We start from the raw sequence: 23,476 nt of genomic DNA, 5'->3' as shown, positions 1-23,476 counted from the left end.
CTAAAATTTCCAACAAATTCAACAGCCTTGGTGTAGACCCATTCCTAACTCACGTTAAGTCCTTGCTAATCTTACTGGGAATTTAGCCCGAGTGACATACAATAAAGCCAATGATCTCTTACAGGCTCAGCGGTGCTACGCTAGCTACCATTATGTCCAAAAGGGACCTGGGGGTCATAGCCGACCATAAAATGAATATAAGCCACCAGTGCGATGCTACAGTCAGCAGAACGAACAATACGCTGGTGTGCATCAACCAGTGCATCTCAAGCAAAACTAAGGAAGCTATTCTCCCGCTCTACTTGGCATTGGGGAGGCCACGGCTGGAGGACTGCGTCCAGTTCTGGGCGCCGCGTTTCAAGAAGGACGTGGAGAAACTTGAGAGAGCCCAGAGAAGAGCCGCTTTCCTGCCTTCTGACCTAAAGCTTTCATTCATTCATCCTGATGAGTAAGGGGGAAGCAGATAATCTATTTTAATGACTTCTCTCAGCTTAGTCTTCTGGAAGATTCACTGCAGCTGCCAAAGCTTAGGTTAAAAACGTGTTGGTCCAAAGGGAATTGGTAGCAATTGAATGTCAGGAGGCTCACTCCTCTAGCATCCACAGGTACTTAACAAGACTGCTAACAAGACTGCTAGACTCCCTAACACAAGAAGAACAAAGGACCCACTGGATAGGTGCTGTCTCCTTCTGGATGCCAGCGGTGTTCTTGTCACAAGCCGCTTGGTTAACCCTAATGTAAGGAGGAAAATCTTTAAGAAATCCTCAAGATGGACACCTTGTTCAGAGCAGAAACAGGCTGTAAAATTTGCTTTGTGCAATATGACTGACCACTTCTGGCCGTCTGGAAAGTTGTAGCATGACATTTCTTGGGGAGGTACCACTGGGTGAGTGGTAAAGGAAGACATTTACTGCCAGAGCGCTGGCCTGTTCTCACGACGGAAGGGAACAGACCCTGTCCGGGGTTGGGAAAGCCTGCTGGAAAGATGCAGTCTTAAGAGAAGCTGGTTTCAGGACTCCACCTTCCATGTCTAGCAGGCATCTTCTATGCCTGGAAGTGCAGCTGGAAGGTGACTGCTTACTGTGAACTTCTACTCCCCCCGGGCTGCCAGGCATGGCCCTCTCTCTGCATGTTGTATGGATGCGTGGCAATGATAACAGTAATTTACCTCCAATTTTACTCCATGAAGAGGGGCCATCCAGCAAGCTCTCCAAGCTGGCAGTTTGCTATTACACAGCCTAGTCACCAGGTGGCAGGGGAGCTAGCTTGCATTAAGCAAACAATCCCACAAAATGTGATGGGGAGCAAGCACACGAAACCAGTATGCCAGTGGAACTGGCACCCAACTACAGCTTCCTTGCTGGACAGCACGGTTAGCCCAGAACGGTGTGATCTACACAAACATAATGCTGTGCACTGTATGTTTGCTTCTTTCTTAGTATAAAGTCAATTTACTCCATACAAAACTGCTGAGGACAGGGGACTTTCTTCCAGTAGGATTTCACTCTTTACAAGGGACTTCAGAGTAGCAGCAGTGATGCCCAACAGACCTATGCATGCCATTTTGCCCCCACTGGATGAAGCTCAAGTAGCAGTCAAGGTGCTGGAGATGCCTGCCTGCAGACCATGGTGTCACTTCATGCTCGGTAACTTTTCTTTTCACCTTCACAACGGCTTAAACCCCATTTTTCAAAGTAAGTACTTAACTCCAGCTAAGACGGATAGCTCAGGAATCCGCACCGGCAAGAGAAAGCATCTCACTTGTTACAGGGCAGAGAATTTTTCCAATGCCGGGGTGAAGAAATACGAGTACTTGCCTTGCTTACGTCTTCTGCCATTTCATTCATGACAATGGAAAAGCAGCAATAAAAAGCTGATAGAAAGATATTAAACAAGTTTAGGAATTAAGCTTGTAAAATGCATTCTCTGGTGGCCTAAGCTGCCCTGAATTTTAACATCAGGAGGACAGATAATTAATTGCAGCTCTCAGCTGTGCACCTCTGCACCGGGCTGATTTGTCTGCTTGTCTACAGCCTACCACCCATGGCCACCAATGGGAACACAGTTGTTTCTGAACCCAGTAGACTGCAAGGGTTTTCAAAACATTCATATTTCAGTCTGAAGCTCCAAAACTGTAAAATGATTGCATCCTTCGGCAACTAATGGACGTTGTGTGTGCAATAAAAATGTCCTGTCACTTCCAGTCTAGCATCTCAGTTACTGAACCAACACAGCGAGCACATGAACAACTTCATCTTTACAGCAAAAATTCAAATATATTCTATGCAAACATGGAAGTTTAGAATGGTACATGAAGGTTGGTGTGTCACTCTTGATCATTTTGACTGTGATCCAGTAACATACTTCAGTATATGTCTAACTTGAAATATCTGTAGTCCCGGTGTTGTCAACAAGGTTCCTAATTAACTTTCATTCAAGCATGTACATAAAGATCTGCCTAAACTCTGGTCTCAGTCAAGGGTTGCACAGGTAAAATCCTGCTCACCACTTCCATTTTACTACTTTTGCATGTAGCTGTGCACAAAATAATTTTATTATTTAGGAGGCTTAAGTCATGTGCTGCTGCACCATCGTGAAATCTATATTCAATGTTATAAATATGAACCACTGAGAAATGCCACAAATTTAGCTAGTCTGAAGATCTACAAGAGATTTTCCATTTTAAGTGTGGAAAGATTTCCATACTTAAAAAGGCGTGAAATTCCCCTTCCTTCTAATGATGAGAAATGCCCCCTGATGCCCCATCTCCTCCAGGACATGGCCACAGTAGAAAATAATTTTCACAACTAATATGTATACAGAAGAAAATGGCTAATATCATCCAATGAATTTAGATCCACCTACGTGGTATAAACATATCTCGATAAACTGTCACCTTCAGCAGAATTCATTAAAATAATGTTGCATCTTCCTTGTTAAATGTAATTTTTTTAATTGAAATTTAATCTTACTATATTATTTGGTAGATTTTTAATTGACATTTGTAGTAATTAATTGGTAAGCATTACAGCTTTGTCTGAAGAATTTAAAACTAAATTTGACATAGAGATTGGCCAGCCACTGCTGTGAGCTGCCTGCTGGGAGCATTTCATCATCCTCCCAGCCCCTCCTGCTGATCATAGGTGGGAGATGATGGTCTCTTTCTTACAGTCATGAATTACATTACTAATGTATTCCATTACCACCACGCAAATGTCATGTTAATTTCTGATCATCATCAAGTCAGACAATGGTTTCCACACTGGCAACTAGCCAATTAGCTATGTGGAAAAATATTCAGCCAATTATATAACTTGAATTAGGTTAAGGACTCAAGAGAAAGCAAAATAAATGCTTTGAAAATACTTCTGAGATAAAATATAAGTTGACACTGTCTTCATGTGCTATACCCAATGTTATACAATCTGATAGGCAGCTGCCAACATTCATAACTGTTTATTAAATCTAGCCTCTCTTTATGGTGGCAGCTAAGATCTGTATTTTTACCAATATTAGGTTCATTGTGTTATGAAAAAAGACCAAAATACTTAGGATCATTCACACCAGCTTATAAAACAGATTATGTAGTATATTAAATTGTTAAAATTACTTTTCCCCCCAAGTAGAAAGTTTCATGGGTAGAAAGTTTGAGCAAAACGAAGTCTTTCTTGAGCCACTGATGTTTTATAACAGGGAGGGAGACAGAAAGCACTTTTGTCCTCAAAATGCACACTGTTAAGATGAAGCCCACCAGCCAACTGGTCATCCCTCATTCTTCATGGGAAGGAATCAGGCTCAATTTCTGCCTTAGCAGCTCACACCCAAACTCACTTACGGGATTTTATGCTAACATAACTCTGCTGAAGTCAGTGGATTTACTCCTGATAGACACTTGTGTGAAGACTAGCATCAGGCCTAGACTAGTGTTTCCCAACCATAAAAGCCATGCTGTTGCCAACAGCCCTCCAGAGAACTACGAATTAGTTTAGCTAGGCCCAAATGACGTTTAATCTAATTTTTTTTTTCTTTTAGAATAACTGTAGCCACCACATAGTGTATTTTATAAGAGAAAGGAGGACCCAGCTTAACCCCAAGGATGCTAAGCAGATGAGCAGATTAACAGCAGGTGCATAACTATTATATCAGCCCAGGATACACAGCACTGAATGGCACTGGCAAAGCTGGGTACCGAATCCCAATTTGAAGCCCTGTATCATTACTGTGATTTCTTCTGTTCTTAAATCAATTTATTGTACAAGCCTGCTTTTCTCCAGTTCAGGCAAGTAGACAGCACCAATTCCTTGCTTCTAAAAGTCTGTAACACTGAGCAATTTGTTAGAACCTTTTACCAATCTTTCATCTCATTTTCTTACATGTTGCAATGAGGCAATTCACTGTTCTGGCTGCTTGCCCTAGATAACCTTTGCCTGCCATAAAAAGGGTTCACAGGTCAACTCCACACTTTAAAATAACACTCTCTTCTCTTTTAAAGGCCGTAAGTATTCAGTCAACACAATTAGCGGGAACAACATTTGGTTACTCAATCAGCTGGAAAGTTGTAAAACCTACATGGCTGTGAACAAATCATTGACATCATCACGAAGATTCAAGTAGGGAAAACAGCGATGAAGGTGGACCTCACTCCAACAGAATAAGGTCACTTTTCCATGCTGTCCTCAAGTGGGAGAGCAGCAGTGTAGCCAGCAAGCAAATCACTTAAACACAAGCCTCACTAGAATAAATTGCTGGGAACTTATCAACTGCTAGAAGAGTTATGGTGGAGAAGAGTTAGAGATATATGCCAGAAGAAAAGCGGCTGGATAAAGATACAGGTTAAAATGTAGATACATCTACCAGTGCCACATGGGGCTAAATGTTCCTTTCCAACAGAATTTTTTTTAAGTGTTTAGAGAACCAAATACATTTGAAAGACTTAAAAATGACTACACAAAACATCATTTTAATCAGTGAATAAAAGCAATTGGGCTTACGAGCGAAACAAGCTCATCTTTTTGTTCAGCCGGATGCTCGCAGAAGTTCAGTCAGCCTGAAATGCTTAACCGTGAAGCTACTCATGGGACAGACCACTACCACACTTGATCCCTATTCAGGGGTCCAGTCACCCATAGATCTGTACCTTCATAATTCAACCTCTTTGGGCAAGGGGACATTTTAAAGTGCCCCGTTCTTCTGTGTGTTTTCTGATCTTAAGCAATATCAAGCCCCATTATCAGTAGCGCCACCGGGTTATCATGGTACCATATGCCGAGTCTGTGACATGCTCAGTGAGGCCTCGGTTTTCAATAAGGACTTGTTCAGCACGACTCTACAACTCCACACATTCTTCATGTAGGGTTATTTTAGGGATTTTAAGTAAAAAAAATCTCAAGCTGAGGGGTAAGGCATATTCCATATAGCTATAAAAGGTGGTGTTTTTTCCCTGCCTTAATTGGGAAGAAGTCATTATAAATAGTCAGCACCTTCGCCAAAGCCGACTGATCAGTCTGTGGTGGAGCACCATGAATCTGTCTTGCTCTGTATGCAACATGAAGGAAGGACTGGAAATCACCCCGCACGCCTGGATCTCAGTCACGTTAGCAGGTTGATCATTCTGATATAAAGGAATTGGTAGGAACCCCCCTCTTTTCTCTCTCTCTCTCGCGCACACACGCACTTTGAGCTGCCATATGGGTTTATTCAACTGTTTACTACACCAGTTGGTAAAAATTGAGTAGTTATTATAATCTTTGCTAAATGACATGGTAATTATGCTACCTCTGGAAAAAGAAAAAAAAAATGGAACCTTTTAGGAAAAAAAAAAAATCACAATTCACTGATGTGTGAATTTCTGTGTTTTTATAATCTTTGAATGGAAATAGGTTTCCTAATACACAGAGGGATATTATTAAACGTGTGCCAGAAACCCAAATTTATTTTCAAAAAACATTTTATGTTCCCATCACCTATGCGGTTTAATTACTTGCATTTCCTGGTTTTAAAGCTTTCTTATTCATCTCTCGTCATTTCCCTGTAAATAAAAGGAATCCTTTTGTTGTAGCCTTTTAGTATTTTAATGAATGAATAAACATTTTCCCAACCCCAGTTAACAGATTAGAAACCGGAGGTAGGACAGGGCATGGGAGTTAGTGATACACACTTGTGATCCCGGTTTGTCAAGGGGCGCTGGAGCCCTCCCCCTTGGCCAGTGGGATTCACAGGCATCGAGCAGGGGGAGGAATTCAGCCTACTGGTTGCTGCCCCACCTGCTAGCCATTGCACAGAGTTGGTCCCAAATCGGGGTGAACAGATTTGCTCACTGGTTATAGCTAAGTGGTCACATTAGTGACCATCCATGAACAGCAACAGGGGCAAACAGCAACGCTATATTCATAGGAGGACAGCAATTGCTTCTATTCAGCCTCTGCCTACGTTGGACCAAGTCCATCAACACAGTAGCCAGGCTTGGAGGTAACGGGCTCCCACCCTTTACAGAAGAGAATGCAAGATTTCATGCGGTGGGATGGAAGGGAGCAGAGGCATGCAGTGGAGACAGCTCTCCTGTGTACCAGTGGCACCAGTTCTTTACTGGACTATAGGGCAGAGCCACATGATGATAATGGCTTATTTTTTGGAGAGCGCTTCTTTGAGAGCAAAGCGGTAAGCATGTGATGGAAGAATGGCCTTTGCATACTCATAATTACTTATTCCATGCAGTGCATTTAGCCATGCTGAAGCCCCACCTATATGGAAGACTTCAGCCCTTGGCTTTACCTGCACAGATCACTAAATTCAAACTCCACCCTCAAACATCTGCAACGGGATCTTGTATTTGCAAGATCTGGGTGGGAGGGCATGTTATATTAATAAAACAGATGTTACAGCTGTCCAGTAACAGTGATCGATATTTATGGGTGCAGAATACTAGCAACGTAGTTTTAGGCACAGACTATTAAAAAAATGCATATTAAGTACCAGAGGAAAGAACAAAGGGGAAAACAGAGGCAAGAGAAAGAGTGTGTTACTACAGACATGGATTTGTTGACTCACCAGTTTTACTTGTGGGCATTACACATATCCACTCATGGCTCAGGGCAAATTCGGCAAGGGATCAAAACCCTTATCATGGCAAATATGTTCAGAAGCTGGAATCACTCGGAAAAAAGTTCTCAGGAGACTGAAAGACAAAAACAGGTTTTAAAGCTTCACTTAGCCAGAACTATGCTCGAACACACCATTTCCATGAACTTGAAAAGAAAAGGTGATTATAAATTCTGTAGGTGGGGAAAGCACCTTATTGTAAGTAGGCTTTAACATATTAAAAGTTTGCGTGTCATAGAGAAGATTTTTTTTTTTCTTTTTGCTATAAATAAAACTGAAACTTAAGCCAGGAAGACAGTTTTTAAAAAGGTGCTGTTATTTCAAATATGTAATCTGCTGTGCTGATTTATAACTTCATATGCGATACCAAAATTAGCTGACATCCAAGCTGATACTCTGCTGGGAAACACAGTATTGTTTCAGGACATTCAGATACTTTAACCTACTTTGCACGATCAAAATCTACCAGGGTCTTTGAGCTTGCCAGATATTTATTCTCTGCCTTCACTCACTTCATCCTGATAAATGCTTAACAAAATGTACAATCTCTCTTTAGCAATAATCTTTCCTCCAAGATAAGGAAAAACACATATATAAAAACTATTTGATGTTTGGGGCAAAAAGGCAAAATTTGCAAACATCAGTTAAGAAAATATAAATTAGCTTTCCTTGCCTCAGTGCTTGATAAAAGAGCTGAGTTTTAAGCTGAGCTCTGAGAGTGCTGTTTATGCCACACACTAATTAGCCAGTTCACCAAGTTAGTTATTTTAAAACAAATTATATTTTCTTCATTGACAAAGTGTCTTATATCCAGGCTGGACAAAATCCTGTGGGCTAGTAGACTCTGGCGCCAGTGGACATATTAGCTGCAGCCTTTTTTTAGGACAGCACTTAAGCATACACTTAAATCCCACTTAATCAGAGAAGGACTTAAGCACTTGCTCTGCACATGAGCCACCCAAAAGGGGCAAAGCAGGCAGCTGAAAGGGGTGGCTAGCACATTTCCCAGAGCCACTCTCAAGCTCTGAGCACTTCACAAAGGAAATGCTATTACCCCCATTAGAAAAGGGAGGAACTGAAGAACATAAATACCAAGCGACTTGCCCAAGTTCACAGAGGAAATCCTAATTATTTTCATTTAAGGATTCTGGCTGAAAGCCATGCTCCCGAAAACAACATAACAGACATAGAGCCATAACAGAAATTTAAGCAAAAATAACAAAAATACAAACATAACAATAAAATAGGGCCAACCATTATAAAAGCATTGTTCTTACTCCTAGAACTAACATAATCAAATACAAATATGGTGATCAATCAAATCATAAACCTATAAACGGCTGTGTATAGGTCTACAATTGACACAGTAAAAAACAAATATAGCAATAACATTTAATCGGTCATAAACAGCAAAGGATGTTTAGCTTCAGCCTTATATAGCAAAAGTTGCAAGTGGGTTTACTAAGTATGAATCTGTTTGCTGGAGGAGCCATATTAATTTCTCTCCGTTTGAGAAATATGTCAATGTCTGCAAGAATGGTGATGAATGCTTTCTCCTTATGTCATTGTACAAAGGACATTGTAAGACATCATGAATAGTATCTTCCACCCTAGACAGGCTGGGCATCATCTTCTAGCCCTTGGAATGAGAGTCTATGTCCAGCCAAAACAGCTGTGGGCATTTGTTCGGTCCTGAGTCTAGCCAAGGAGAGTACAGAGGAAGCCAGTGGCAGAGCAGGACTTTGAAACAAATTTCCTGACGTCCTAGTTAGGTGCTTAATCACTTGAGCAACTTTACACTCTCTGTCCCAATGCCAGGGATACAGGGTACACTTATACAAGATACAAAGTACATTTGAAATTTGGGAGAGTTGCTGGTTTAATATGAACATAAGAACTGGCATTTACTGGGTCTGACCATAGGTCCATCTTGCCCATCATCTTATGTCACAAACAGTGGCCGAGAGTGGATAGTGAAAGGACTGTGAACTGGATATTACCAGGGGTTTTCTCCCCGCCGTTCCTCCTGCACTTGCAGCCTCCACCATTTAAGGTCTAAGAGGCTCTCATTTAGAGGCTGTATCACTAACTCCCATAGGAACAGTAGTCACTGTTGTCTCTGAATTTGTCCAATCCCTTTTTTGAATATGGCTAAACTATCAGCCTCCACAACATCTGGTGGCAATGATGTCTACACTTCAATGACACGCTGCGTGAAAAACAACTGCATTTTGTTAGTTTTAAACTTACCACCTGCTAGTTTCAATTTGTGACTCCCTAGTTCTTGTATTCAGGCAGAGTAAATAATAAATCCCTATTTACTTTCTCATCACCACTTAGTATTTTGCAAACCCTGATCATGGCCCCTTTCAAGCATCACTCTTCTAAATTGAATTGGCCTAGCCTGTTCAGTCTCTTCACACCAACCAAACCGAAGTTCGGAGGATCTACACAGTTGTGCTGTGACCTCTTTCTTTGCCTGGCTTGACTTGGACACAGCAGCCTGTCAACCGCCCTGAAGGCCAAGTTCAGACCAAGTTCTCGTCCCCCTCCTGTTAGTCACGGCACCAGCTTCAGGTGCAATCTAAACCCCATCTGTCTGTTCTCCACAAATCTTCAGCTTCCTGAATGCATGTGAAAGACATCTTCAGAACTGTCCTATTTTAAATGATTTCAGGCTCTTGCAGGAACTTGCAGAGCAAATGAAAATGAGTTTGTACCATCAGCTGGCATTCGGGCTGAAACGTCGGTTATTATACTGCGACATCCCCAGAAGTCTCAGCCATGTTGGGGCCATGCTGTGCTAGGCACTGCACAAACACCATCTCCTGCCGACTCTGCCCAGAGGATGGGACGCACTGGTGACAAACAACTGCACAAGCATATGGATGCCTGCGAGGTGAGGAGGTAAATGTGATGGAAGAGGATGGAGTCTGATATAACAGCCATCACTAAGGGTGAAATCTTGAGCTCCGTGGAAGCCAGCACGAGTTCAGCCGCTGATCTCCAAGTCCAGGATGCCACGCATGCTGCTTGGGCACCGAACAACTGCGCACATCACTCAGAGGTGCAGTAAACCCCATGGGAGCAGCAGCCACTGTAAACCACAACCAGCTGCGCTGTTCTCAAAAGTCACTTTTCTGGGAGCATCGTGCCATAGGGGAGTTCAAAGGAGAGATGGGGTGGAGGGAAAAGGTGGTCAGTTTATAACTGATAGCAGGGAGTTTTTCCCCTCTGCACACAGAGAAGCCTGGGACAAAGCAGAAAAGGGTAAGTCAGAGAAAGAGACAAATGACCACTTGCAGCTGATGCCACAGGATGATCAAAAATCACCCTCATATGCCTGTCGCCTATTTGAAATATTTGGCAAAAACCAAACAAGCTCACCTGCCTTTCATTATACTGTACTCAGTGGAAATAATGCTATGACTGTCCTGTAATGGGTAAAGATAACTGTCAGTGGGCAAGTTCTCCTATTTCCTCCCCCTACCCCCAACCAGATTTAAAGTAGTTTCGGCCCTTCTTCCCCCTCCCCCAAAACACTTTGAAACTGTTTTTGATGTTAAGTGTCAAAATCCTGGTTAAAGGGGGAGGGTTTAATCATTTTTATCCTCTATTCCTCTTTGAACAGTTTATCAGCTATGATGAAATTGTGTTAGATTGCTTTACAAATTATTTATTTTAGCCATACTATGTAAAAAGGGCGGGGGGGACCTCACTTGCAGATCAATTTATAACATATTCCTCCAAACAAGAACTGTGTATGAATGTGAACATTTGCTTCTATGTACACACACAATTGCAAAGTGTCTTAAAATGACAATAAATCTACTTTCTAACAATTAAGTTGTAAATACATCAAAATGTTGTTCTTTAGGTTACGCAAGCAGTCTAATAAATTAAAACATTAAAATATTTTAGGGAAAATACTGGGAGAGCTGAAACATTCATTGTGCCATATACAATCTGTTTTCACAGGGATTGAAAAAGCATTATTACCACCCTGGGTACCATTGGAAAGAGGATGAAGCCATCACCCTTTCCTATTTACATATTAAAATGCACATGCATTCTTGATGGATAACACCCAGCTTGCTAACTTGCAAATCTGCTTAAATCAATGCAGCCTGTCTACAGAACGCAAGAGTCCAAAACTGGGATCTCTTCCTTATAAAACCAACACATTCAAACAGGTTGGAAGTGGGAATAAAATCAACACGATTTTCTTGTTTATCTTCCCCCTTCCGCAATCCCCAACTTGTGCGAATGTCTACGGGGAAAAGGGATGGAGCAGCTGCAATCTCCCCAAGGCCACTGCCTAACAATCAGGTTGTTTACCAAACACCACCACCCAGCAGCAAAATAAAGAGAGCACTGGAAAAAATATATGTTCGTTTCTCAAAACAGCACATTTGCCATAAACAGGTTAACGCTGCGCATAAACTCAAAAGAGGAGGAGGACCAAGCACTGTTAATTCTGCTTTGGGTCCATGACACTTGATTGCAATGGATGTCTGATCAGTCATTAGTTTCCTTAGAGGCAGGAGACATGATCTAGAATAATGCTAACTAGTCCTTTGTTCACAACATGCAGGCTTCAACCACAATGCTCAAAGCCTCTTTCGTGGGGGGAGTGGTTTCAGAGGGAGCTTCAGAACAACAACGGGGGGCAAAAGTTGCTTCCCCCTTCAGCTGGAACCCATCGCACCTTTCTGAAACTGGCTCAAGGTTGAATTTATACACAGAAGACAATTTTTCCTGGCCACCACCCTTCAGAAGCATGCCAGGTGGCCTGCATAGATATTTCTAGTATTTTTGCATCCCATCAAGCACCGGGCCTATACTGTGTTCAATTGATCATGCCGTGGAACACACTCCATTCTCCATACGCCACGTCCCCAAACAATTGGCTGAGTTACCCAACTTATTTTGCTTTGAGTGATACAAAAAGCACTTAAAAAAAAAAAAATGGGACAGAGGCAAGACAACAGACTTGGGCTCCCAAGCCCAGAATTTTTGGCACCTGCAAACCTACACCAGGATACTCCACGACAGGTTAGGTCTCATCTGGGGGCACGGTGGCTCCAGTGGCCTCAGACTGAGCACCACCTGGAACTTGATCCGAAGGTGGCTCCATCCCTTCTGGCTATAAACTGGTACCTACGTCACTTATGCTAGGGAGTCAATGGCAGCTGTACGTGATGCTACTCGCATGGCTTCCTTGCATGCCACTGGCTATAGAAACTCCAGCACGCTAACCCCTTTAGCTCCGGGAGACTTTGGCTCCAAACTTTCTGGCTGTGAAATGGCCTGTTAGGTGCTACGCTTACCGAAAGAGCTGTCTACGAGTATATGGATAGGCAAAACCGGCTAGCACGCTTTAGACCGTGTTATACCTCGATAGCTCCCTTTTGGGTACTTTAGCTGAGGGGTCTCAAACTCCCCCAGGGCTGGATCCAAACTGCGGGACTCTTCATGGGGCAGATATGGAGGCAACAATGGGATAAGCAGTGGAGGCAGGTTAAGGTAGCCATCACTTACCCCTGCCACCAACACACATGCCCAAGGGAGCGCCACGCTCCAGACTTGGGCAGTAAGCTTGGCCCCCAGTTGCCCCCCCAAAACTTCCCACCCTTATACCAGTGTGTCAGGCAAAACACAGCTTCCCGGGCTCCAAGTCCGACACTCCTGCTTTGGCTTCTTAGAAAACTCCAGCCCTTCTGGCAGGCTGAGCACGTTAAAAAAAAAAGAGCCAAGCTCCTGAAAAGCAAGCCCTATATCCAACAAATAGCCCAAGGCCCAAACGCCAGGCACACAGCCTAACCAAAGCCAAGGGGATCTGCTCAGCACCTGCAGGGGAAAAAAGCAGAGTGCCAACAGCCAGAAGGAGACTCCTCTTAGTGAAAAGCCGCAGCACTATCAAGGCAGGGGCATGTAGCTTTGTATATCAGCTACTTTGTTCTCTCCCTTTCTCTCTCTCTCTCTCATGCTTAATTTGATTAATGATTTTGGCTTCATCCTCAATTAGAGAGCTGTCTAATAGAAAAACCCTAATTGAATAACTGGTTGAGATTCCAAGATGGCTACCATAAAAGCCAAGGTGAAAAAACAGCAGCTACTAAATCTGCGACTACTTAGAGCGCCTTATATTTAAAACGATGCCAGGCCAAAGCTGAACATAGTGGGCAAGTACGGAGAAAGTGGCATTTCATGCCGATTTCAGCTTCTTTTTTTTTCTTTTTTTTTTGTAATAATAGCAACTGAGCTCCAGATGTTGAGAGTTGGGAAGTAAAAAATGCCTTCACTTGTATAAACACTGGGAGGTGAGACTCAAAAGTCTGTTGAAACATAGTGACTTGTGTATCCAGAACAGAGCACATGTGTGTTCTCACGTCACCCAACCCGGGAGCGATGGCGGGAGATGTGTCCGAAGCTCCCTTTTAACCGGGGACCGAGGAGAGAGGCACTACTGGAGAACGTCCTCCGCCACTTGCTCCACTTCTATAATTTTGAAAGGCACACAGCGCTTGTAAAAGGTGCGGGGTGGACCGCTCCGGAGATGAAAGTCGAGTCAGCACTCCTACCACTCGGCTACCCACATATTGTGACTGTCAGCATCTACATGCAACGCTGTGGAGAGAGCCTGTACTGACCGGGTTTTACTGCAACCATCCATCATGTTACCTCCCTCTCGACGGCTGCTCTCTTTTTTGTGGGCGAGGGTTGTAACTGCCATTCAAAGCTGGTCGAGTTGTCCGTCTCGTGAAAATACTATGGGCGAGGGGCACAAACACTTACCTCCCCTCCCGTAAGAGTACCCCAGCTGGAGGACCACACACACACACTGCCTTGATGAACACGCTCCTCAGTACACCAATCCATACCCATTTTGACGGAGGATATTCTGGCACCGGGAGCTGGGACACCCCTGGCTCATTTTGCATAGGCCTCCATGCAGGTGGGTATTATTATTTCAAGCCTCACCTTCTGCCCTGTACCGTACCAAAAGAAAACCCGCAGCCCCAGCCCAAAGTGCAAACAATGGCAGTATTTGGTCTCTAAGGCCCAGATCACTAAAAAAATATGTAGGCTCATTGAAATAAACAGAAGTTAGGTGCCAAAATACTACGGAGGACCTGGGCTTAAGCTGTGCGTTTGTACACCTAACACAATAGGAGGTGGCCTGTAACCACGAGCTGAAGACATTACCCTGGTATAAAGAGCAGTAGCAATGCCAATGGGTGCAAAATGCCAACTAGTGAAGGAAAGCTTCACCATTCTCACCATCTGTACCCCTTCGCCATGCCAAATGCTTGTTTCTTGAATTCAGCATTTCTTCTCCCCGGCCCTGCATCATCGCCTCATCTCATTGGATTCCTACCAGGGACCCTCTCTGTTGTACCATGGCTATTTCCCAGCATGCTGTCCCTCCTCTTCGTATCCTCTCCAGAGACAGTCCCCAATTACGGACCACATATGCTCATCATCAAAACCTATCCAGCAGCTGAAAGTCTTTGGTCCAGATCCTCAGCTGATGTAAATCCGCCAGACTCATCAGAACTAACGGCAGAATTACATTACTCATAACATCGGCCCCACTTCCGCTTTCTAGACAGTTGCATAACAAGCATGGATTGATCCAGAACGGTGACTCAAAATCCAGATTTGGATAGAAATTTTGCAACCAGACCCAACTTTTGTTGATGGCAACCATCACCAACATTCAGGGCCCTTAAAGCCAGATCCAAATGCAACCTTGTCAGCCTACACCCATCTCGAATCAGACATTTTGTTCTTTGAAACCAGACAAACTGGCTTCACCTGTGGGAACCTGCATCAGATGTTCCCAGCCGTGCCCGTGATGGGCTACAGGAGTGACGTCCAAAATCCCACTGGAGTTGTGTGTCACTCCACCAGCTGCATCATGGGAAGGAAAATCGCTTCCAGCCTAACATTCAAGGACAGTAGCAAGTATTTTGATTTTGATAATGACAGAAAGAATATTCATTAGCATACCTCACTCGTGGCATAGTCAAAACTTGCACGCTTACTCACACAAATATGATTGGGCTTGTCTGTAACCAAGAAACAAAGTGTTGTCTACTGGTTTAAACCAGAGAACACGATCCAGGAATGCAGCCCTATCCAAGAGAGAAATTAAAATACCTGCCTAAGTGCCACTGAAGTCAATGAGCTAATTCAGAAGCACAGTTAAGAAGCTTTGGATCCTAATTCCCCATTCTGCCATTCAGCCCAGGGCCAAAGTTTTCAAGATGGGGCACCAAGAATTAGCAGATGCGAGTCTGTGGGCACAAACATAATGCACACCTGCGACACCATTTGCAGAGCTTCTGAATATTTGCAGCTTTAGCAGGCTTCCACTGAAGATGCTTCCACTGGAGTACCTTTAAAATCATGGCCAAGGCATCTCAAGTGCACCTCAACCGAAAGCAACCTCAAAGGCTGTGGTTAGGCTTGTATACTAATTAAATACCTGGATCCTGACCAGTACAAAGCTATTATAAACAAGGGCTATAAATTGGGAGACATTCAATAAATCTCCTTAGCGCTATAAAAACGGACCCTTCAGTAAACATCTCAAGCAAGCCACAGCACCTTTGGAAAGAATTAAAATGACATTTCAAAACTTATAAACACATTGCTTTTATGACCAAGAAACATTTCACTTATCCCGGCAGCTCCCTTTTTATTGTTACAGTAAAACCTTTTGTGGCAGGGTTTCAATTCCTTATCCTTTTAATCTATATTATGCACCAATTGCAGTCGCTTGACACAGTCTCTTTAGAACCGGTGACAACAGCGATGCCACCAAAGGCAAAGCAAAGCGCCGGGACAGTCAGCACGCCCGTGCAAAACGCAAGCAAGCTTCTTCCCCATGGCTTTGCTTATCTCCTAGGAAAGCCATCCAAACAGCACCTCTTTCCCCAAGTGATTTTCAATCTTGCCAACACAAACAAGTAGTAAACCAAACCTTTTAACAAGATAGATGTCTAGGTATCAGCATGCGTCTAACATTTGTAGCCACTTAGTTGCAATTTTTATTTGTGATACAGCAGGAGGGAAATGGGAGAGCCAGAGACAGACTGTTTTCATGCCCCGTTCAGGCAACCCTACTGAATAATCTACTAATTTACTACCAGTGAATAATCTCTTATAGCAAAATCATCTCAAGATGAAGAGTTATTTTTGTCCCCGTGTAGTAATTAAAAAAATAAAGCCCAATAAGAATTTTTTTGGGGGGGTGGGACTAAGGACAAAGCAATGATCTGCAAAACCCATTTTTTAAGAGTTTGGAGACACCGTCGTGTCCAACAGCAACATAAAACTTAATCAAATACACAGTCATTTCCAGCCATCTTGCCTTTAAGGAATCCAAGAAAAAGATACAATGTATACCCCTTTCTTAAGACTATTAAAGTGTTTCTCTTATTCAATATCTAAATTAAATCAAATGGACTCTACTAAATAAGCCTGTAAGGCATAGTGCATGATGCAACAGTCTTAAAATCCTTATCTATTGAGCACTTTAGCTTAAAGACTGATGCTTTAGGTTCCCCTGCAGTGCACGGGGATCCTGCTGGTTTGGCCAGACTATGAAAATAAGCTTCAAATGACCAAATGCAACTGCAACTTTAAAAAGTAGGAACCAAACCAGACACAACAAACCACAGAACAGTCAGCCTCACTTGTCATAATTCATGTGTGTGGAATTCAACTGTAACAGCATTTACCGAGTGCTAAATTTCCGCCACTGGCACATTCCATGCAGAATGTCAAATGTTGAAAAGCTGCTGATAAGACACTCCTGATTACAAGTCTAGAAGTTGCGTCATTAATCAAGAACTATTTATCCCAACATGCAAACAGCTTTGTCTGTGCCATGCAAGTCTAGGTAAGTAAGGCAAGATGTAGCTTTTAAAGCAACTCAAGTCAGGAAGCGTGCGCGCTACTCGCAGGGGCAGACATAGCCGTATGAAGTTCTCCTAGGCTACCAAAAACTCCTGCAAGTATCGACTCCTGAAGTGCAGCTAATTTGTAAGATACTGGGGAGGAATAAATAAGGCAACGTGCATGGCTATGCCCGGATTCTCTACCTACTTTTCTCAGGAAGGTGCATATAAACCATAAGCGAAGGCGGCGATATGACCAAGCTCCCCAGAGTCTACTTTGTATTCCAGTACAACAGTACCCCTACCCAAAGAGATTGGGTTGCTAGCAAATGCTTGCGTCTCCCTCCTATCGTACGTTCAATTTCTATTCTGCAGGGAGAGGGACACAACACTAAATTAATGTTACATACTCACTGGCTTCCTTGACAGATCGCAGGACACAGAGGTAAAAACACTCAATTCTGAGGCACTGCCTCTGCGTGACCTCGGGCAAGAAATCAGCATGTGACTCCATGCCTCTATTTACCCATCTGTAAATCAGGGATACAGCTTTTGTATGGCACTTGAGACCTGGGGACGGAACGAGCTAAAAGTGCTGGGTGCTCTTGTTATAGATCAAAGCCTGGCAACACGCATGCACAGAAAAACCCAAGTTCAGTACAGAATTCAGTGGAAGACAAAACATATGTCCGATATATTTCTATTCCTTTTTTGGCTAAGTAGACCGTCAAAAAGCTCGAGGCTGAATCAATTCAATCTGTGCAGGTTAGCCTAAACCAGTGGCTCTCAACCTTTTTTGTACCAGGACTGATCTGTAAATGTTGATGGCCAGTCATGACGCAGTGCCTCTCGCTCCTGACCCGCTGCCCTCTGCAGCCACCCCAGTGTGCGGGGCAAGGGGTGGGTGTGTGGGGCATGGGAGGCTGTAAGGGAAACCCAGAGTTTCTAACGTCTTTCTCCTTTAAAGGAGAACCCATTTTTAAAGTTTGTTTGATCCAGTTTTAAAGTTTGCTTGCAGCCCTTTCATATATTCTTGCAGCCCACTTTTGGGTTGCAACCCACAGGCTAAGAAACGCTGGTATAAATGGCACAGGTTGAACCGATAAGCAACTGCACAGACATTCATTTTGATTCTGGAAATGCAGCCACATGTCTGTGGTGGCCCAGGCCAGAAGCTGAGGGATGCTAGAGCCTGCCTCACCACTTGGCTGGAGCAGACAGCTTGGGCCAAGACTAGCCTGCCTGTGGAGGGGGGTTGGTTTGCAGGGGAGGTGCAAAGCGTCCTCCCCTGAAAACATCAGCTGGAATGATCTATTTGGGCTGGTCCTGCATTGAGCAGGGGGCTGGACTAGATGTGACCTCCTGAGATCCCTTCTATGATCCTAGGACGCCAGGGGACTGAGAGTTAACTTGAGTCTAGAGGGGATCTGGGACACAAGTTCAATAAACTGATTTAACCTAAATCAGTTAAGTCTGATATTACATCCATCCAGGTTTATTATCTTAAACCAGTTTTGGCCATTTTGAAAGTGGTTTGTGCACACTGAACTTCTGTTGTGTTACACAGCAGAACTGGTGTCTGATCATGTATACTGGTTTATGTGTAACTTCTGTTCCTAGCCTCTCTCTCCCTTCCTGAATCTATGTATTAATATTTACCTGCATCTGGAGCATAAAAAGACTTACTCTTGCTACGTAAGTGTCAAAATATGGTGCAAAACGGCACTGTCAGTAATGAGGAGATAAATAAGCACTTGCAGTTCTCTGCATTACAGGGGAGTGGCTGCATTCTCAGACTTGTATTCAAATAGTGGGGCTCTTCCACAGATGTCTTTTCTAAATAAATTGAGTAATTTACTAACTATTTGGCTTTACCAAAACTGTCTATTTAAATTTGTATTGTTCAACTCACCTGCCCTATGTGTGGCATATTCTGCCCGTAGAGACAAACCACATAATACACCCTATTTCCTCAGAGAAAAAGGTCTGTAATTATCATCATCGTCTTATTGTATTCAGAGGTCAAATTTCAAATCCGTTTTTATTTTGCTTGTTGTTTTTCAACTTGTACATGCAATAAAATATTTTCTGAAGAAAACAACATCCCTTTAGACTGGATGGTGCAAAAATCACATGTCCTTTCAACTAAATTTCAGATGGATTAAAAAGAAAAAAAGGAATATAGCCATTTAGTACTGCAGGACTGCTATGGGTTGGAGTCATGACGACAGCACTGGGACTGCAGATCCACTAAACAGTCAATACAGATGGAGGAGGAAGAATTGCCGTCATAACATTTGTGAGCACAACCAACCCGTATTTCACTGTAAACTTGATGATGTAACAAGTAGGGGAGGAAGGAGAAATTTTTTTTTTAAAAAGGTGGATACAGAGTTGGATTTGGTAAACTAGCAGATCAGTGTCTCACTCCCTTTGACCCTTTTGAAAATCTTCATGATCGTACAAAATATAATGGTATAACAAAAAGTAGATATAACTCCAGTAAACTTCTGACACCAATGAAAGTTTCCCCACTGACATTAATGGGAATAGGGTCAAAGCACATTATGAAAAGATGTTACATACATGTACCAAATAATTATATATATATAAAATACATCTATCATATCTATCTATAGAGAGATATGATAAATGTATCTATCATATCTATAATACATCTGTCTATCTAGACAGACAGACTGACAGATGTATTTAAAATAATTGGGCACAGGAGGGAAGGAGCTACAGGCTTGCAACGGTGACAAGCCAAATGTTTTTATAATATTTGAAGTTCAAAATATTGTACAGTGCACGATGCTGCCCCATTCCTTGGCCTAGCTAATCAGATGATGATAATGCAATGTTAAAAGCTCAAGTCCTGCACACATGCAGTAGGTCACGGTCCTGCAGTTTGTCCATTTGTATTTACAATGCAGGCAAACACCCTCCTTAGAGTCGCCCACCACCTTAAAATCCTTTCCCCGGGCTGAGTTCTGAGAGCATTTGCTTAGAGTCCAGCATTTAACAAAATTATTTAAAAAAAAACAAACAGCCCACTACAATTTGACCAGCATCATAAATTAATTTGACTATTTTAATCAAATGTCAAATTGATTAATAAGTATAAAAGATTAAGCAAAAAATAAGAAATCTCAGCTGAAAATTGAAAGCCAAGTTTCAACCCATGTGTATTCAGTTATGCGTCCTTGGAAAATGTGGTTTCCTAAGTTAGAAATGGCAAATGTAGCATTCAAAGGTACTCCAAGAATAATTGGAATGCTTACTGAAAGGCAGACAGGAGCTAACATCTTACTTACATTAACTATGTATTAGCCACAAATTGAAGGTGCCATACAAACCTACTCCTCCCAAACAGAAAATTTAGTTAAGCAGGTGTTTTGAAGAAAAAAAAAATGAAGAACACATCAGGACAGATGCCAATCTCCATTATACAAATGTAAGTTGAAATGACCTGCTTTCTTGAGGCACTGCACGCTACGGGCTTCCGCTGGGTGGCTGATGCTCAGGACTTCTCCCATCCAAAGTGATTAAATGAAGTCAGAATTGTGCCCAGCATATCTGCAAGTGATACAGATTCATGGCATCACAGACACTGCAATAACAGGATGCCTTAAAATGATGGAAATGCTGTCTAGTCATCTGAGACACCAGTAAAATAAGTAACAATGCAAAATATATTTGTCTACAATTGCCTGAGGGTCTCGGGAGTTTAGCAACCAAACTGGCATAAGGATTAGATTATCAAGTAGTATCCTATACCACTTTATTAACCGTCAGTGAAGTGTCTATTGTATTGGATGTCTTGGGAAAAAAAAAAATTGGGCTTTTTTTTAAAAACTACAAATAGAGCTACTTGACCAATCCAATCTTACTACCCATCCAGTTGCTCCCTGACAGTAAACAGCACTGTAAATAAGTGACTAGTGGCACCATCAAGAGAACCTTTGTATTCCCTTTTCTAAATATAAAACGGGGAAATATCAGAAAGGGGAAGTAAGGCTGCATTCTTGAAGTCGGTGCATGAAGAGAAGTCATCTTTAAGATGTACACTGTACCATCCAAGCTCTCTTCACACCTCCTCCTTCCTGTTCCTACTCCAATACGACTTTCACTCCCTCTTCTGACACTCTTTCCCTGCCCACATACTGAACTTATGCTGTAAACATTCATTTAGAAACTAAAGTTCTGAAAAACTTATGGCACAAACAGAGGTGTTTTGTGTTTCTGAAGGCAGCAGCCTGACTCTCATTCCATCCCCTCCAACATTGTTAGAGGGGAAGGAAAAAAAAATTACTTGGCCCTTAACCTCATCTTTTATCCACTCAGGAACCAGATTATTGCCTAATAAAACTTCATTGCAAAGCTATTAAAAATTAAAGGGACATTTCCCTTCCTACATAATGATTTGTCACAAGTCAGATCTAACAATCCAGGCGGAGGAGACTTATAGCATCTCCCCTTCTTTGCAACCATCGGGCAGAAGTTGCCAAATTCTGCACCCCACCTCTCCTTCCCCAAAGGAGACCATTCCTGCAACCTCCAAGGCTTTATGTCTTCAGCGAAGGAATTACAGGATGAAAAACAGCACTGCCAAGGGAAACCTTCCTACTGTCCTTCAGGAAATGCAGGGATGATTCCAAAAAAGCTAGGATGATTCAGAACTAGTGGTAGAAAAAGGACAAACTCGATTACAGCAACACTGAGAGCTCCATCCAAAACCCGCATCCAAAGAGACTTCTGCTAACATATGGTGGAAATGTGACGTTCTGCAAATATCCTCCGTGGAAGCCAATTTCACTCCTCTACCCAAGATGCATCCAATAGCTTTCATGGAATGAGCTTTTAAAAGTATTAGGCCATGCATCAGCCATGATACACACTCCAACCCATCTAGTTTACAAGGAATCTGTCATCCAGTTACACCATTTGGACCCTCCAAAGAAATTAAATCCACCTGTATGGACTCCTCTCTGACTGGTGTCCTGCCCATCGCTGAGAACAAGGGCCGTCTCTCCTGCTGATCAACACATTCTGCATTCCCTCTGCTGGAAAGACCCTACATTGCACCACCAATACAAAGAGATGCACCCAAAGCAGAATTATACCGGAAAACGTAACCTGGAAAGAATGCGTTAGCAACTTGAATCCAAATATAAAATGCATTTAAAGGTCATAATTTGCATAACCACGTCTTATGGTTAAAAATAATACCAAAAAAAAGTGTAACCCTGGGAGGTGATGAGCACTTTCTAGCGTGCCTGCATGTCTCAAACTCCAATTCATTGTGATGGAAGCTGTAGCAAATCTCGTAGGTACTCAATATGTGGCAGGACCAGGTCTGCAAGACACTCCAATACGATGGTGTTGGGTATATATTATACAAAGAACTTCAGCAGAGGACTAACCACCAACAGAGAAGCACCTGACCTTATGAAAGCATACTACCAGGATAAGAAATGTATTACCGGCCTGAAATAAGTTTCCCTTTCTTGAGGCCTTCCAATCCTATTTTCCTATGATCCTATGAACTACTTGCTGACATGAATTCCATTGTAGCAGAAGACTAGCAAACCATAATAGGAAAACTTCATACATTACAAATAAGAAAAGCTATAGGCTTAAATGCCTAAACACACATTATTTTCTTCAGTTAATTCAGATCAATAGCAGCCCAAATGCCTTTAAGGCCAAATCTCCCTCAGCTGAGGATTGCACATCCATTTCCTAAACCGTCACAACATATTTTAAATAAAGCTTTGAAGTTTTTCACTCCGTCCAGATCACGGAATCGTCTAGTCCTTCGCTCCAGCATAGGATGTCCTGTCTTCCTTATGGCGAAACCCTATAGGAAGACCGAGAGGCAGGAGACGTGGCCTTTATAACCAGATCAGACAGAATCCTGCTTTTAAGTTAGGCACGAGGAAGTTTTATACAAGTGAATATAGATCTACTTCTGCAGAGAAAAAACTGGAGGTACAAATCAATGGCTTTGAGAAGGCCACTTTAACTGCAAGAAAAGAGAGAAAGCTCAGCTAAGGGGTTTAAAGAGCAGCCTACTTTGAGTCTGGATTTGGTCCCCTGACATTAGTAATGCAGACAGCCTAGGCCAGCCTCAAAGGGAACTGAAGATGCAGACGAACCAAACTGTCCAAAAACACTTAAAGAATCTTAAAATAATAATAAATTGTAAAAAAAAGTGCTAGCTGGGTGTAGCAGCTGTGCACTTTCACTCTGGCAGTACTTCACTGGTTCTTTATAGCACAGAAATAACAGGAGATCCAAACAGAGAAGCTCTTCTGTAAGAAGAAACGTTACTTCTTGCTAGATGAAGGAACCTAAGACTTACTTTCATAGTTTCATAGTTTCTAGGGTCGGAAGGGACCTGAGAAGATCATCTAGTCCGACCCCCTGCCATGGCAGGAAAGAGTACTGGGGTTAAACGACCC

At 42.7% G+C, this 23,476-nt stretch overlaps 1 protein-coding gene across 6 annotated transcripts in view; it reads right to left on the bottom strand.

Moving 5' to 3' along the window:
* FOXP1 (forkhead box P1) overlaps nucleotides 1-23,476 on the bottom strand; it is a 540,709-nt gene that overhangs the window by 468,150 nt on the left and 49,083 nt on the right. For 4 of the 6 annotated variants that reach the window (XM_019504753.1, XM_019504749.1, XM_019504755.1 and 1 more), the window contains exon 2: nucleotides 7,048-7,174. The gene's annotated coding sequence lies outside the window, so the exon portion shown is untranslated. Of the gene's footprint in view, nucleotides 1-7,047; nucleotides 7,175-18,921; nucleotides 19,052-20,481; nucleotides 20,589-23,476 lie in introns of those variants that run through there. The other 2 variants (XM_019504750.1, XM_019504751.1) reach the window with 2 other exon arrangements.

Source organism: Gavialis gangeticus, unplaced genomic scaffold (genome assembly GCF_001723915.1).
Source record: "Gavialis gangeticus isolate Ggan-Ray unplaced genomic scaffold, GavGan_comp1, whole genome shotgun sequence".
NCBI classification, from domain to species: Eukaryota; Metazoa; Chordata; order Crocodylia; family Gavialidae; genus Gavialis; species Gavialis gangeticus.
Note: the sequence above shows the minus strand (reverse complement) of the source record. Positions and strands in the feature narration are given on the sequence as shown.